Genomic DNA, 15,957 nt, shown 5'->3' with positions numbered 1-15,957 from the left:
ACTATTTTTGACAGTCAGGAAACTAGGAGATTTCCTTGGATTCTCAGAAGAGTTTGAATGTGTCTATATATATTTTTAATTGCTGTTTATAAGGACAGAATTTTGTTTTCCCTAAGATTATGATTCTGCCTATTTTGCACAAGCTTTATCTTTTCTGACAATACTGAAAGCTCTTCTTGTAGTTGCATTCAAACAGTAGGTAAATATTAGCCTGTGCATTACAAAATGTAGCACTTGTGCTCTTGTCTTGATGCCTGTTGTCAGGAATATGTAGTCTTGGAGTTATGGTCCAACAGTAGACACAAGTTTAATTCTCTGTCCAAATTTAATTGCCTAAAATTTAGATGCCTGTGTTGAGCTGGTTACTCTTATATCTCCATTAAATTTACAGAAATAATTGCCTCCAGAAGGCCATTCATCTCTTTCTAAGCTAGGTGTCCGAGATAAGAAAGATAAATTGCTATGGTGATTGCAAATGGGGCAGTGACTCATTCCGATTCAAATATCCAGCCTACCCTCTGTGGTGAGGGTCACTGAATCTCATCAGAACTGTTCAGATGGCCCTGGTTAGTTGCAGATTGCTTTTTCCTGTTTTTAACTGTGTACATTTTATTTTTCTCTAGATGTTTTTTTAAAAATATTTATGTATTTTTGTATACATGCTGGAGGTGTCCAAAGAGGAGGAAAAAGTCTGGTGAAGGCTCTGGGGTAAAAGTCTTAAGAATGGCTGAGAGAGCTGGGGTTGTTCAGCCTGGAGAGCAGGCTCAGGAGAGACTTCATCGCTCTCTACCACTTCCCAAAAGGAGGTCCTAGCAAGGAGGGGTCAGTCTCTTCTCCCAAGTAATGAGTTGTAGGACAAGAGGAAAAACCTCAGCTTCTTCCCAGGGTAGGTTTAGGATATTAGGAAAAAATTTCTTCACAGAAAGGGTGATTAAGACTTGGAGTAGGCTGCCCAGGAAGGAGGTTGATCTCCATCCCTGGAGGTTTTTAAGAGATATGTAGATGTGGTACTCAGGGACATGTTTTAGTAGTGGACTTAGCATTGTTTCATGAATAGTTGGACTCGATCTTAAAAGTCTTTTCCAATTGAAATGAGCCTTTAAATTTTTATTTGGAGTGTAAGGCTCTCTTTGAGCATTTGAAGCTCTGGAGTTTTGGATGAGTCCCTGTTTATTTGCTTCACCTTTGGTTCTGGAGGCCCAGTTCAGAGGGACAGTGGTAGTTCATAAAACGTTCCTTTTCATCTCAGCCATTTTTATAGTAGATTTGTTTTCTAGGTTGGTTTGCCATAGTTAAGATGGATATATGATACAGTCCAGTGATTTAATTTTTTTTACCATAGCAGACAATATTAATTAGTTTTGCTTTTTAATTATAGCATCAAATGCAATATATCACTGTATATAAAATAAATGTGCTTTTCTGTGTGGCATTTCCTTGGAGGATGTGGAGGAAGGTAACAGACTAAGGACTGTGGTTTTGTATATGTGATCTTTGCAGTATTTTTGAATGCAAGGTATAATAAATATGTTGCTTCAAATGTTTTGTTGTTGATTAAAAAGACTCCAAATTTGCTTGTAAAAATATCCACTTTTTGTCTGTGAATGCTTCCCACCTCAAATTCAATTTTCCCTGCAGTACTTTTGTGAGGCAGAGATGTTGTTATTGCTCTTTTATGGATGGCAGCTGTGGCAGAGGTTTTGCTTTTCCATTGTGAGTGCAGTGGGCAGCGTGCCCATGTGAGCCAAGTGCCAGGTCCTGCTGGTGTGAGGGCTCTGCCGTGCTACCTGACCGGCAGCTGCCTAATGCTGGATGAGGCCGAGGGCTGCCAGGTGTCACACAGCACCCTGGCCTGCTGGAAACTGGTGCTGTCTCATGTGCTACTACTAGGTACCTCCACAGACAGCTCTTTAACTTGAGCACATGAAGATTTCAAGGTCTTGTTCCTGGAGTACCTTAACTTTTGGAATGTTTCTCTAATTTCTGAATAGTTCAGTTCCCCGAGGAAGCTAAAATCTTCAGTCTGAACTACAATTTTTTGCATGAATTGTTGATTACGATGAGCTGGTAAATAAATTTCTTTAGTGGAAAGTACAAAACTACAGCTATTTATACAAAGAAAACATTTTTTACAAACACAGGCTCTTTTCGTTTGTAAAAAGCATGTTAGCATTCTTTTGTGTTTAGACTTAAAGCATGACAGCTTGCTTATTGGGTTTGTCTGGCAAGGTTTTGGTAGCAGGGGGCTACAGGAGTGGCTTCTGTAAGAAGCTGCCAGAATCTTCCCCCCATGTACACAGAGCCAATGTCAGCCGGCTCCAGGACGCACCCACTGCTGGCCGAGGCCGAGCCCATCGGTGACAGTGGCAGCACCAGCATTCATCAGAGTTAGGTAGGAGGGAAAATTACTGTGACAGAGCAAATGCTCTCTGAGCATTCTCAGTCCAGAGAAAGGAGTGAGAATGTGTGACAGAAGCTGCTCTCTAAGGTAGATGCACATCAACTCAGATGCAGTTATTCTCGATCAGCAGCTAAACTTTTAAACTTAAGATCTATTGGGTGGAGGAGTGAGAGGTGTCAGGAAAGAGAATTTAGCATCCAGTAGGCAAAGGGAGGAAGAGGTGGAAGCAGGGGCTTGCTTTCCTTGAACATCGTGACTGAGATTTTTAAGGTGTATTATTTGATTTATGAAAAAGATTTTTCTTGGTGTCTGGGAGTTTTGCTTATTTATTGTTTGAACTCCTTTTCTGATGTACTAACTTAGTTTTGTCTAGGAAGTTTTTCTCAATATGTTGAGCCTCTCAGATGTGACTGCTTCTATGCTTTGCGTGTCTTGGCTTTATGGATTGAGAAATCTTAATGAGTGCTGCATCTGTGGGTAAAATTGGGATACTCTAACATCATGCTTTGCCATAGCATGATGTTATTTTCTATGTAGCAGAAGAGATGAATATTAGTATGCAGCTGCAGATCTCCAAAGCTGTTGAGGTATGCTGAAAATGAATTTGTGTTTAGTTTATACCCTTGCTGTTTTAGTAGGGTGAGAATCAAAACAGACCTTTGCTCTAATACAGCTTGGACTAACAAGTGAGCATTTTTCTTCATGGGTTGCAACAGGGCAAGTTAGAACCAGCATGTTTCATAAATCTTGATTAAAAAGCTTGACAAATGTATTTAAGAAGGTTGTGAAGCCCCTGTACTTCCAGTTAAAAGCAGGCACCTCCTGGAAGTTGACAGGGTCTCGGATTGGGGAAATAGTGCTGAATTACCTAACAATCTTAGTGTTTGTACAAGCTAAAGTATTTTTATTGCAGAAATATATTGCTTTGTTCAATGAAAGAAAGGGATGGATTTACCTTTTGTAGCTAAAGGTGGTTGTAGCTGCTTGAACTACCTGCAAGCTGCCCTTTTGATGGCAAAAGCATACCATATCTCTATAGAAAGGATTGTGACTGCCACTGAGAGGTTCTAGATAATCTTTGCCCTGAATTTCACTACTACAGATAGACAGTTTCCTTTTTTTTTCCCTGGGAAAGATATATTCATTCTTTTCTATTGTACTGGTACAGTCACCTGAATTAGTCATAGCAAAAATTTTGCTGTAAGATGCTGCCAGCAGCTACTTGGCTGCCATCCCACAACAAGAACAGACTGCATCCAAGTTCTGATGCCAAATCATGTGTAGGTTAACCTTTGTAACCCATCTCAAATCAACACGTGCTGTCTTTGGGGAATAAATCTGGTCTATTTATAGGAATACTCAGTCTGTATTCGATAGCTTGCATGCAAACTATGCAATTAAATCCTCCAGCAGTTGTTGCTGAGAGGCTTTCCCACTGTGAGGCAATGTCTGTGAGAAACTACCCTTGTAGAAAGTAAATCCTTTTTTCACCTTAAGATTCTGCATGATTGAGTCTTTGAATATGGAAGTATCAGTAAGGTGTCTTTCACTGAAATAGTGTCATGTGCAGGAACAAATCTGTTCTTGTCTGTTCACTTTCATCTGGCATGTGACATGAGTGGCAACACCTACATGAAAGATGTGACCTGTGATCTGGGACCTCATGCGAGGAGAGGACTGTGAACACTGGCACTGTAAGCTGACATCAGTGAAACTTGAGATGCCATGCTTGAATGCCAGCACTTAACACAGAGTAAAGCTCCAGCCTTTAGCAATTAGCACAGAGGGAAAGTTTAAATGACCGGTGTTCTCCAAAATCTTGAACAGTAGGACAAATCTTTTAAGGCAAAGCTTGGGGAATATTTTGTGTTGTGATTTTGTTTTTTTCCTTTCTGTAAACTTACATTAATTAGGGGTGAGAAATATGCTTTTCTTTCCAGAAGATAATTCTTTATGTCCCCTTATATTAAAGAAGCATAAGAGGGAACATGTTAAGACAGGGGTCTTAGTCAATGAAGTACTCTTCCTTTCTCATTTTGTGTCTTTGATCTATTCATCTGCATTATCTCCATCCAGGATAAAGTTAAAATTATGTGCCTGTAGTTGGGTAACAAGATTGCCTTCAAAATGCCTGCTTTTTACTTCATGTAAAATTGAATGATTCACACTTCACACTTCTGTAAATGTGATAGCAGAAGAACATTGTGAGAAAAGATTAGTGGGCTTCAGTTATTGTTACTGCTCCTGTGGTTTTTTTCCCTGTAAAAATGAGAATCTTGAAACACTCAGGCTAACATGGTGTTCTGTAAACAGTTTAATAATTTTCAATGTTTTTATACACAAACATAATAGGATGACAAGCAACTGCAAACAGGAATTTAAGAAGTAGGGCAAGACAAGTTTTGACAAGGATAAAAACAATGCTGTCTTGTTCATTTAATGAAGCTTTGGGTGGTTTTTTTAGGTACTTAAGAGAAAATGTAGCTTATATATAGCAGTCACAGTTGCTTGTGAGATGGGGGATTACTTACAGTATGAGACAATGTCTAACCTGAAGGGTTGCAAACACTTCAGCAGCAAGTGTTTAGAATTCAGAATTAACTTTGAAAAGGGTCTGGAATAGAAGAGAAACAAATGTATTTCAGTAGGCTTAATGCAGATTTTTTTGTGGGTGTAGGTAGGAGTAGTCACCTGCATATCATAAGGGTTCATGAGAAGCAGTTCTGCAGAAAAATATTTTGAGGGTTCTTTTTTTATATTTTGTTATATACATAGAAAGTATGATGCAGTATCATGCTGTTGAATGGGGTATAAAAAGCAGCTGTCCTGGTTGTTAGTTATGGTGGTTGTAAGATAAAAGGTTCTTTCAGCTTGGTCAGTGCTGTCAGGCATTACCTGGAGTTGGTGTCCAGTTTGGGTACAGCACTGCATGAAAGCTGTGTGGCTGGGGAGAAAAAGAAGTCTCAGTAGAGAACTAGAAAACAACATGACCTTCTAGGGAAAGGCTAAAAGACAGGGGTAGTTAAGTTGAAAAGGAGAAGCCTAAGAAATTCAAGTGTTCAAATATTTAAAATCTATCTCTTCTCATAGATGTCTGTAATACTTGAAGGGCAGTAATGCTTGAGGTGTGGCCCAGGAACGTACACCTAATTTCTGCACCTAATTCTGCATAATTTTCTACAAAGTACCTTTGGGTGTATTTATTTTGCTTGTATGATTAATGTGTGTCCAATCCTGAAAATAAAAATAGCATTGAGCAGATCAATTGCTGTATGACTGAAAGGCTAGAACATAAATTCTGTATCTAAGAGTGTAATAATGCTGCAGTGATATGGAGAATGGTGTACTTTCAGGGAAATGTATTTATGTTGTGGATCTTCTCTCTGAGAATATTTTGAACTACCCACTTGAAAGTTGTCAGGTCATATCTTGGTCATAAAGCCCTGGTATCTTACATGCCTTCTTGCATATTATTATAGATGATCAGCTTTTTTTTTTTTTTCTGTGGTATTGCAGTTTAAGAATAAGAACTGTGTAAACCCATGGGGAGAGGAAGATAGAAGAAGGAACGAAATAGAGATGAAAAACAGTGATTAACTCATGGATGTGTTTATGTTGGAGCTGCTTTTTCTTTGTCTGAATTTTGATTTGGTTAATGGTATTTACTTTTTCCTGCCATCCTTTCATGTTTCAAATTTTAAAATGTTTCCTTTTGTTTTGGTAGAGAACTAATTGTTGTCTTGTGGGTAGACTTGGCTTTCCTATGTAGTGGAATGCCAGAAGCATCACAGCCTCACTTTGTACCTTGTAATAATAATTTAGGATAAATACTATAATTGCTGTGTTTACCTTCATTTTATAAGCTGGAAAAACATAGTTATAAATTACATGAATTTAGAAGGCAGTACCATCAGCTTGAGTACAGGAGGAAAAGAGAAACATACTACTAAATTCATTTCAAAATGAAATAACCAAGGTGGTTCTGGAACTATGTATTGACAAATCTGTGCCTATGAAGATGCAACCCAGAATCTGACAGTAAGATAATGACTTAATTCTATGGTTTTATGCCCAATCAAGAGGGTTTTTTGGTAATTTTTATGTCATCAAGCTACTGCTGGTAATACTTAATTACTTGATAGCCTTACTTTCATCTTTCTCTGCATCCTAATTCTAATTTTGCCTTATCTTGTGCCTTGAGTAAGAGCATGATTTCTGTGGATGACAGACTTGTATCGGGTCAAGTTTTTCAGTGCTGACATCTAATTAGAGACATCAGAGATGGTGATGTTCGGGGTGCTGTGTGTCATCCAACTGTAGACTTCTATCATTTGGTTAATTAGGTGGTAGTGGGAACTCAGCCTGGGATGACTGATGGTGTTGGTAGACTGCAATGAATTGCTGTGTTCCTGCCAGGGACTGAGCAAAGTCACCTTAAAAGATCCAGCCAATTGAAATCTCCAAATATCAATTGCAAAATTGCATTCAGATTCTTAAAAGTCGTTTTTATAAGACTTAAAACTTGTAATTGGGACTCTTGGGGGAGAAGAGAACAAATCAATATTGGTAACAAAAAGACTCAATTTCCTACATTTATCTATGTGAGAGTTTCTTACACATCTGGTTTAGTGTTGGAGGAATTACTGATTCTCCATGGCTTCCCAATTAATTCTTCAGTTGATCAAAATACATGCTAAGTTTGCTGTACAGTAAATCACCACTTCATTGTTTCTGTTGTATATGCTGAGAGCTGGTCTTTTCTGTAAGAAGCTGAGGACTGTAATCTGTTGTATAATCAGCTTGGTTACACAGATATCAGGCCATACAGGTATCAGCTGTTTGCTGTATGTCTTAAAAAGGTTAGTGAGCTGGCACCTTGCACTAGAAAAGAATTGTAACATTTGAAAGCATGTGCATTGAACTTACGCTGAAGCAGCAGTGCGAACAACACCCTTCATGCTCTTGGAAGGATGGAAAGCCTAACATGCAGAGTGTTAAATGTATTCTGAACTGGGATTTGGTACCTTTGTCTCTCTTCACCAGTATTAGCAACTTTACATTTCTCTTGTAATTAAATTTAGAATGTATATATTAATTGTTATTTGTTAAAGGATCGCCAATTCTATTTATAGACGCTAAACAGCTTTTGATCTAAGGTATGAAAACACATAAAAAAACATGGACCTGAAGGGCCAACAACATAATCTATGAAATTGTGCCAGAATTCCAGTAGGTTTTAAACCAGTGGAAATAAAAATAAATGTATGTATGTAAAGCCAGCATGGAAGTAAGAATGAAGTGTGTTAGCCAAGGGCAGCATAACTTAAGGATTTTTAAAACTAAGCCTATATTTTTGCATCTTAAAATGTAGTATGTTAAATGAAATATGTTCAAGACTTAAAATTGCATTGAGTTCTTGAAATATTCTAAGATATTTCTGAAAGTTGTCCTAATTAAAGCTTCTGCTCCAAGAAGGACTCTAGATTAGATCAGCTGTAGCTTTACTTAGCTATGTGTTGGAAGATGTCTGTGGATGGAGGTTCTGCAACTAGTCAGGAGAATCTGTGCTGCACAGTGTGACCTGTAGAAGTCTGTGTTAAAATTAAGCAACTTGAAGTTTTATAATAGAAAGTTACATACAGCAACACTGTTACTTAGTAATTATTTGATTTGCTTTGTTTTATTATGTTGTGTCTTGTATTATTTTCAAAACAGATCCTAGTGTTCTTTGTGATTTGGACTGCTACTGAGCCATGACTTACTGTGCAGAATGACTACGTATTTTTCATTAATGATGACTAAATTAGAGCTCAGCATTGTACACATTGTGTGAGCTTTTTTTTCTTCTCATTGTGCATTGTTTTGTGTTTATTAATGTTGAAATTCACCTGACAGCTTATCCTATGGTCACAGACAGCAGTAAGCTATAGATTTTTGTGTCATCTAGAACTGTATAATCATCACCAATTACCACCTTGCTATCCAATCCTTTGCCTTAAAATTTGTGGTATTCTTTGCAAACCAGAAGAATATATCCAGTGTTAACTAATCCTCTGGAAGAAAGACCCTTACTTTCCCATGTTTTAGTATGTGAGAGAGGATTTTTCTCTCTTCTTGTGCCTTAATTTCTTTTTTAAGAACTTTTGGTGAAGGATTGTGCCAAAACTATTTCAGGAAGTCTTTCTACCCTCTCCTCCTTGCATCCTTCTGCTCTCCACTCTTCATCTTTTAGAGAAGTCTAATAGCTGCGAGTGGGACATCTTCTATCTGCCAGAAATACTGTCTTCCCCTAAAGCCCAAAAGGTTCTCACGAGGCTTCAAATTCTAGTCTTGTTATAGCTTATGTGAGTTTGCTCATGTGTGTCTATGTAAATCCTCGGATTTCATGTGATTAACATGTCTGATGTTCTCTTGTTGTCCATTCTTCTGGTAGAGGTGTTAATTTAAAACATGTCAGCAGTTCTGCATTTTGGCTGCTGTAGAGCTATTAGGTAAACACTTGCTGATCCTGGTGGGGTTTGCTGTCACTGCTGTGTACATTCTAAGGCCTTTTATATTGTAATATCAATTTCAGAAACTTGCTTAGATATGTATTTGAATGAGAACTTTAGTTTGGAGAACTTCCAAATCTCTTTAGAGATTTAGTTTAGAAAGAATAATAAAAAAACCCCCAAACAACCAAAAACCCAAAGAAAACCAATTTACATAGTATAACTGGATTTTATCAATCCTTTTGGCACTCATTCATTTGTCATCCTTGTCACCTGTCAGGATTTTTCTATCTGCTTTGAAAAGTCTTTATTATTAACTTTTATCAAATGAATCCTCCAGAATATTTTGTTCAGTCTTTCTTTTGACTTCCGTTTTGTTTGGTTGATATAATTAATCTCCCTTTTTCCTTTGAAAAATGTCCTTTAATATTTTGGTTTTAAATATAAAATCCAGTACCTCTTTACTGCTTTGTCTAAGCTATCAATAATAATGGCCTTTGAATAAAGTTCTCTGGGAAGTCACAAAAAACTGTAACATGTTTATTTCATCATGAAATAATAATTCCTTACTGTTTAAATATAATTTTTTATTATTATCAAAGTTTCTTATTTGTCCTGGGCTTTTGATAGTTTTTTGAACTTGTTTAACTAACTCATTCACTCAAAGATTCTGTATATAACTATATGGTGAAGTGAGAGCTGTATACCTTTTTGATCTTCACCATAAAAGAGTGTGTAGCCACTGAAGCAGAATAGGGATCTCAGTTTGACTCAGGCACTCCTTGACTTACATACACGGTGGTGAAATAAGTAACTCCTGTGCATGCATTCTGATGTGATTGATGATTATGGCTGCATTATGGAACTTGGTTGGTTACTTCCAGCAGAGAAAGTTATGCTCTGTGTCTGCTGTGTTAATGCAGGGCTCAAGAAGTGGAAATAAAGTAATGAGTGAGATGGGCAAAAGTTCCTTCTAGACTGATGCTAAGCAGCTGGTGATTTCATCTTCTGTTTGGGGGAAATTCTGTTTGCCTTTTTCCTTTCAATCTCCTTCATTCCCCACTTCCTAACTAGTGCTTTGGATTTTGCTGTCTTTAATATAAAAAAATGTATAGCTTGTCAGATACATTTTGAATTTAAATTACCTGTCAAAGTATTTATCAGTAGCTTTTGCAGTTGTTTTAAGGTGGAAAATTTAGTGACTCTACTTATGTAGTAGTTACCTTTGCATATACTCACAGTGCTGCTATGCAATTTAAAACTATATCACAAATAAGACCTAGAATTGCAGCAGTACAGTTTTTAAAAACCTATCACATGAAGATTGGAGATCTCAATTTGTAGCTTTTTTCCTGATATTTGGTGATTTCTCACGCTGTTTAAAGATGCCAGTGAAGAGATAAACATTACATCACTCAGTGAAGTCCATCTAATTGGAGCTTTTTGAAAACATAAGGAAGTAAACTTATTGTGCAGCCCTTTCAGAGAGCGCTCTGCTTAGTAGTTCCTTGTCAGTTCAAGACAGGCTTTTCCACGCGCATTTCTCCCTTTCTCAGTTGTTTGCTTGTAGAAGAACTGTAGACATCCTGAAACCGGCTTCTTGTAGACCTGTGAGACATTCTCTGGTTTCCAGGATTTCTGATTCTGGGTCAGGGCTTTGCAAGTGATTATTTTGAATTCTTTTGTTGGGAACTGGAATTCTAAAGGAAGGTTGATTCTGGTTTTCAGTTGTGTGTGCATAGCTTAGGTAAAGCACGTGGTGAATGAAGTATATTGCATTTGCAAAAGAGCAGGTGGAGAGTGTGAGATTTTTGATGGTGAGGTTATTAGAGATGTGTAATATGGTTGTAAAGATAAACAAGCTTTATGTTTTGTTCAAGAACCAAACTTTCCCTTTTTTATTTTATTGTGAAATACTTGTTAAAGATGTGCTGCCAGCCTCATACTCTAAATATTCCCAGCAGTAGGAATTATATAGAAGAAAACAGACTTAAAAAGAGCACAAATCACACTATGGGAGGTGCGACTGTAAAGACTTCACTAATGCAGCTCTTCAAATGTCTTAAAATTCATGTTCTGTGTGCAAAACTTGATTGCAGAGTATGCTTAAAACTTGCTTTTGATACTTCATGTTTGGAACAGAGTAATTTCAGAGAGGCTGTGGGGGGAATGCCAAAGTAATACAAGTTCTAGTAATTAAAAAGAGAAGGGTGGTGTGTGGGGTGGATTTCGAGAGGTGTGAGAGTGACTGACTGTCAGGCGAACCCAATAATAGACTCACAGTTCTCCTTGCATGTCAAACATTAAAGATTAATTCTAAAACTATCACTGTTTATTCCAGCTTTTGTATGACAATAGTACTTGTCCTTTGGAAATGGATAAGAAGCTGGTTTGAATAAAGGTGATTAAAAAATCATAATAGAAATATGGCTTGGAAGCCCTTGAGGGATTGCTGGGGTGCTCTCTGCCTCTGACACCAAGCAGAAACCTCCTTACCACCAAATCCTGTCTCAGGACTTAATGACCCAGGGATAAGGCAGCTCTCTCCAGTGTTACTCCACAGGAGAAACGGAAAAAGCTCCTTGTTAGGGAGAGCAGTTCCATCTGGGCTCTTTGCCTCTCTAGTGTTGGTAGGGGGGCAAGGAATTGGCTCCACATCAAGATGGGGTAGGCTGGTTGAGGAGCAGGAGGTTCCTGAAGGAGAAACACAGTGGGTGCTTCTGTTGGGCCTCACTCTCAGCTGCTGGACTACTGTTGCTTCTGCAGTGAAATAGTATTTGTAGTGCTTGATATTGAATATGTTTGGAACTGTCGTGCTTCGAAGTTATTGGTCTTTATCCCATTCCTGCTGAAAGTGTCAGGTAGAAGAAAGCCAAGAAGAAGCTAATGCATGGGTGTTGTTTAAGTACTGCACTTTTGGGTTTTGTTTTCATTTTGGTTTTTCTCCTTTGCCTTAGCACTGTGTAAGACCCATGTCTGGCTGGGCTGTTTGGGTCCGATCTGGCTAGCCATGGACCCTTACACAGACGAAAGCTAAAGACAAACTGCTCTTCTCCCCGTGGGAATGAATGTCCTCTGTTTATTGTCTTGAGAACGACCAGATGGAAAAACCTGCATGGGAAGAGAGTGTTGGCTTATGGGGGGGACGCTTTTAACCCGGGGGCATGGGGGGCGGAGGAAGAGCACCATGACCAGTGGGATACCAGTAAGGAGTGGCGAGGGGAGGAATGACCAGGGAGAGACCACAGCGGGGTACTGGGGTGGGTGGGGGAAACACCGTGTGATAGCAGAGGGAGATAACAAACCACCTGATGTAACAAACTATTCCGTGCAATGTAAAGACTGCTCAGTGCACATCTCCAATCACCTAGTGCTAAACAGCAACTAAATAAACTATTTAGTGCAATACACAGCACTGAACAGTTGCTGTGCTTTCTTAAGGTCAGGATTTTACTGTCAAAATAGATTTTAGTGCCAATTAATGGATTTGCTTTCTCACATTAAAAAAAAAAGGTGGGGACAGTAATGACAGTCATTCTGCTTTTATTATGTAATGTAAAAAATGCCAACCTTTTTTATTTGATCTAAAAATACATTGACTTTCTTAGTTCATGTTTTTTATTGAAAGTCAAATGTCATAGACATCTGAGAGAGGTTTAGGCCTTAAGTTTTGTCAGCTGAACATCTGAGAACATGAGCTTGTGAATGTATATTTTATGAGTTCCTTTCTGGAGTTTCAGCTTGGCTTGGGTTGGAGACTGCACTTAAGGAAGTGGTGTATTCCCAGGAGTGAAAAATTAGGTAGCTGAGATGCAAGTTTAACTGCCTGGGGAACCGAGATGATGTAGTGGCTGTGCACCAGTTTTAGAAGTGTCAGTAATATATTAAAGATAGGCTTAAATACTTTGGTGCCTCTTCACCTACATGCTTACCGAGTTGTAACCAAAATTCTGTATTTCTCAGTGTGCTTTTTGAATTATTCAAATTGGCTTTTGCTAGCATAAGCGCACTTAAAACTTAGTGGATTTTTAATAGTGATACAATACAGTCCATTCTGTTATTTTTAAATTTTGGGTTTGCATCTTTAAGAAGTGAAATAGAGAAACAGTTTAGATTAAGTTCCTGTGAGGCAATTATCAAAGTAGTTTGACAGTGCTAGGAGGAATGGCTATGGATGGTGCCCTGTCAAAACCTGAGGCTACTTGCAAACATCTTTTGGGTCATGCTTGATTTGATGCTATCATGAAAAACCTGGGTGAAGTACTAAGCTCAAACATAAGATAAAGCTCCTTAAAACTGCAAAACTGCTCAGGTCAGGGTTCAGTGTTGTTAACAAACTGAAAAAGTAATAAGAAAACAAAAATGCAGAATAATAATTGGTGTATGTACAAAACACATGAGGAAGATACACCAAATGTATGAAACAAGAACAAGATGTAGGAAATAAATCTTTAAATGCAATTGCAAAATGAAGCAGCATTTCTTGGTGTGAGAATATTGATAGTAAAATTGCCAAGAAGGCCACTTGAATCTAGGTTTGTTATTCCTTGCAGATATTTGCCTTGTGGATAAAGGAACAATTGACTCTAATTTTGTCCATTTAGTTCTTTAAACTAAAAGGTCGGAAGCTGAAGGGAAGAACAGTGTCAGTTGCTTCCCAGTAATAGTTACACAGGTTAAAAGGAAAAACTTTATTGGCGATCTGATTTTTGTATTTGGATAAATATGTCTTAAAATGTGGTTTGTTTTTCTTTTTTAAACAGCTGTAGTGGGTAGCCCCTTAGTGAAATTTCTAACATTTTATGTAATTCTTTTACACAACTGAAATTCAGCAAAACATTTTGAAGCCCTATTAAGAGAACGCCCAAGTTTTTGAAATAGCTGGTGTGCAGTTTTTCTGTTATGGAGCAACACTGACATCCAGTGGTGGTCTTGTACTACTGCGGTCTTTTAAGATGCTCTTTGCTTAATTGCTTCAAGTGTTCTCTTTTCTATTGAGGTGTTATCAAGTAAGAAAATTTGAAAGCTTTCTGCAGTTTTTTTTTACCTTTGAAAACCTTACCGTTTAATGGCATGATTGTATAAATCTGATTTGGTAGCAAAGGAACATTCTGATTTTTGCATAAACACAATGAAAATAACTATATAAAATTTACTATAAAACTCAAACATTGATTTGTGTGGCTGGCACTGAATTAGAAATGGTAGTGCAGTTTGTGTTTGATGCTAATATCACAGTGATTCTGGAAGAGTTGGGAATCTGAAATGGATAAATTGTATAGAACATACTTATTTATATTAATTTTCCTTATTTGCTTCTTCCCTTAAAGAAAGCTTCTTCTTAATAAGATGTTAATTCTAGAGATGGTAGAAGAAAATTACAGAGGACTTACAGAAAAATGATGTGATAGAAAAAGGATGGAAGATTAAAGATTTGTGTTTGTGCATGAACTGTTAATTACAAAGAGAGAAAAGATGCTTTTCAAGAAAGCTGCTCATGACAAATAAATATTATTAGGAGAGTTGTTTACCTGGTGGATTTAATTAGAGAATAAGGCTCTCATTTAAAACCTTTCTCTGTGCGTGTGTATACGTGTGTGTTTGTCTGCAGATGGAGTGTTTGGTCCAGCAGTATAGAGCAGACCAAAAATGCATCTTGCTTTGATACTGCCAATTTCTTCAGTGTTTCAGACATAGGTAATAGGGTAGCAGTACACAAATCTGTCTATTCAGGCCACATCAGGTCTAATTTGTTGTTTTATGAAGTAAAGCAGAATGTAAAGTGAGATAAGTAGAAGCATAGGCAAGATTGGTACTATGGTTATATCCCATAGCAGTGGGAAATAGTGAAGAGGAGAATGCATACCTATAATGTACAAAAGTGGGTTATTAAATTGATGTTATACTTGATATGAAGGAACACTAGGAAAACAACTCTGTCTGTCACTGATGTAATTTTTTTTTGTGTATTACAAAGGAAGAATTACTGAAATCTGTTTTCCATAGAAAGTTGTTGAGAACATTTTGACAGAAAAATTGCAGATTTGGATTTATATGTGAATGATTCATGTAGAAAATGCTGATTCATTACTAATGGCTTTGTTTTAATGTCTCATTTGAGGGTGGGAATGCAGGTACTTTCTAGGAGATGTTTTTTCTGACAAAAGCTGTTGCTAAGAGGATTGTACTGCTTCATGTCTCAGATGAATGAAGCTGGAGTGGGGGGAGGAATAGGTGAGATATCCCTCAGGTTTCAGCAAGCATAATGCAAAAGAATTGCAGCAGAAATATTTATTTTCCTTTCTGTTCTGATCTCCTTTCTCTTGAGAATGTTTCACAAATAACCATCTCAACCATTTGTGGAAGCTTCATACCCATTTGGTTGAAAACTCTGATTTTTTTTTTTCCTTCTAATTTGTATTAATATTTCAAGGCCACAGAATCCCTGTGTGACTCCTGCAGCATTATTTACTAAAATTCCCTTGAAAGCAATGTAGTTGTTTTCATAACTTCAATATGTGGCTTTTAAGATTGTTTTAAAACATGTAAGAAAGAAGTGTAGTGAGTACTTTATTTCTTGGGAACTAAAGGCAATTTTAGTGTGTCTTAGTCTGGTTATCAGTCCTGTTGGTGTGAGGTTATGTTGTGGGGTGTGTGTTGTGGGGTTTTTTGGGTGTCATTGTAAGATGTCAGTGGTCAGCCACTGGCTTGCCTTGGGCTTCTTGGAGAGCTTTGTGGAGCTTGGATGCTGCTCCCTATGCTTTTCACCCATTTATTTTACTTTTTTATTTATTTGCTGCTTCACATTAAGCAGAAGTGCTTAATTCTGAAATGTTTGTTTACGGAAGGAAAAAAGGGAAGTTTGTTGATTGTGGCAGCAGCATTTCTGTGCCAGGTTATTCCCAGTGTCTCCTTGATTTATAAAGTAAAGTTGGCGGAGACAGCTTGGAATGGAGGTGTGGAGAGCAAGAGTTGATAGACACTGCTTGTACAGCACCAGGTACACAGCCAGGTAGATCTTGGGAATTGGGGGATTTATGGGCACTTCCAGCAGTGTGATCTGGT

General features: G+C 37.7%; 1 protein-coding gene across 1 annotated transcript in view; it reads left to right on the top strand.

Moving 5' to 3' along the window:
- Nucleotides 1–15,957, top strand: part of TDRD3 (tudor domain containing 3) — a 95,432-nt gene that overhangs the window by 22,022 nt on the left and 57,453 nt on the right. The window lies entirely within an intron of this gene.

Source organism: Fringilla coelebs, assembly GCF_963513975.1.
Source record: "Fringilla coelebs genome assembly, chromosome: 2".
In the NCBI taxonomy this organism is placed as follows: Eukaryota; Metazoa; Chordata; class Aves; order Passeriformes; family Fringillidae; genus Fringilla; species Fringilla coelebs.
The sequence above is the reverse complement of the archived record's forward strand: the minus strand, read 5'-3'. Positions and strand labels throughout refer to the sequence as shown.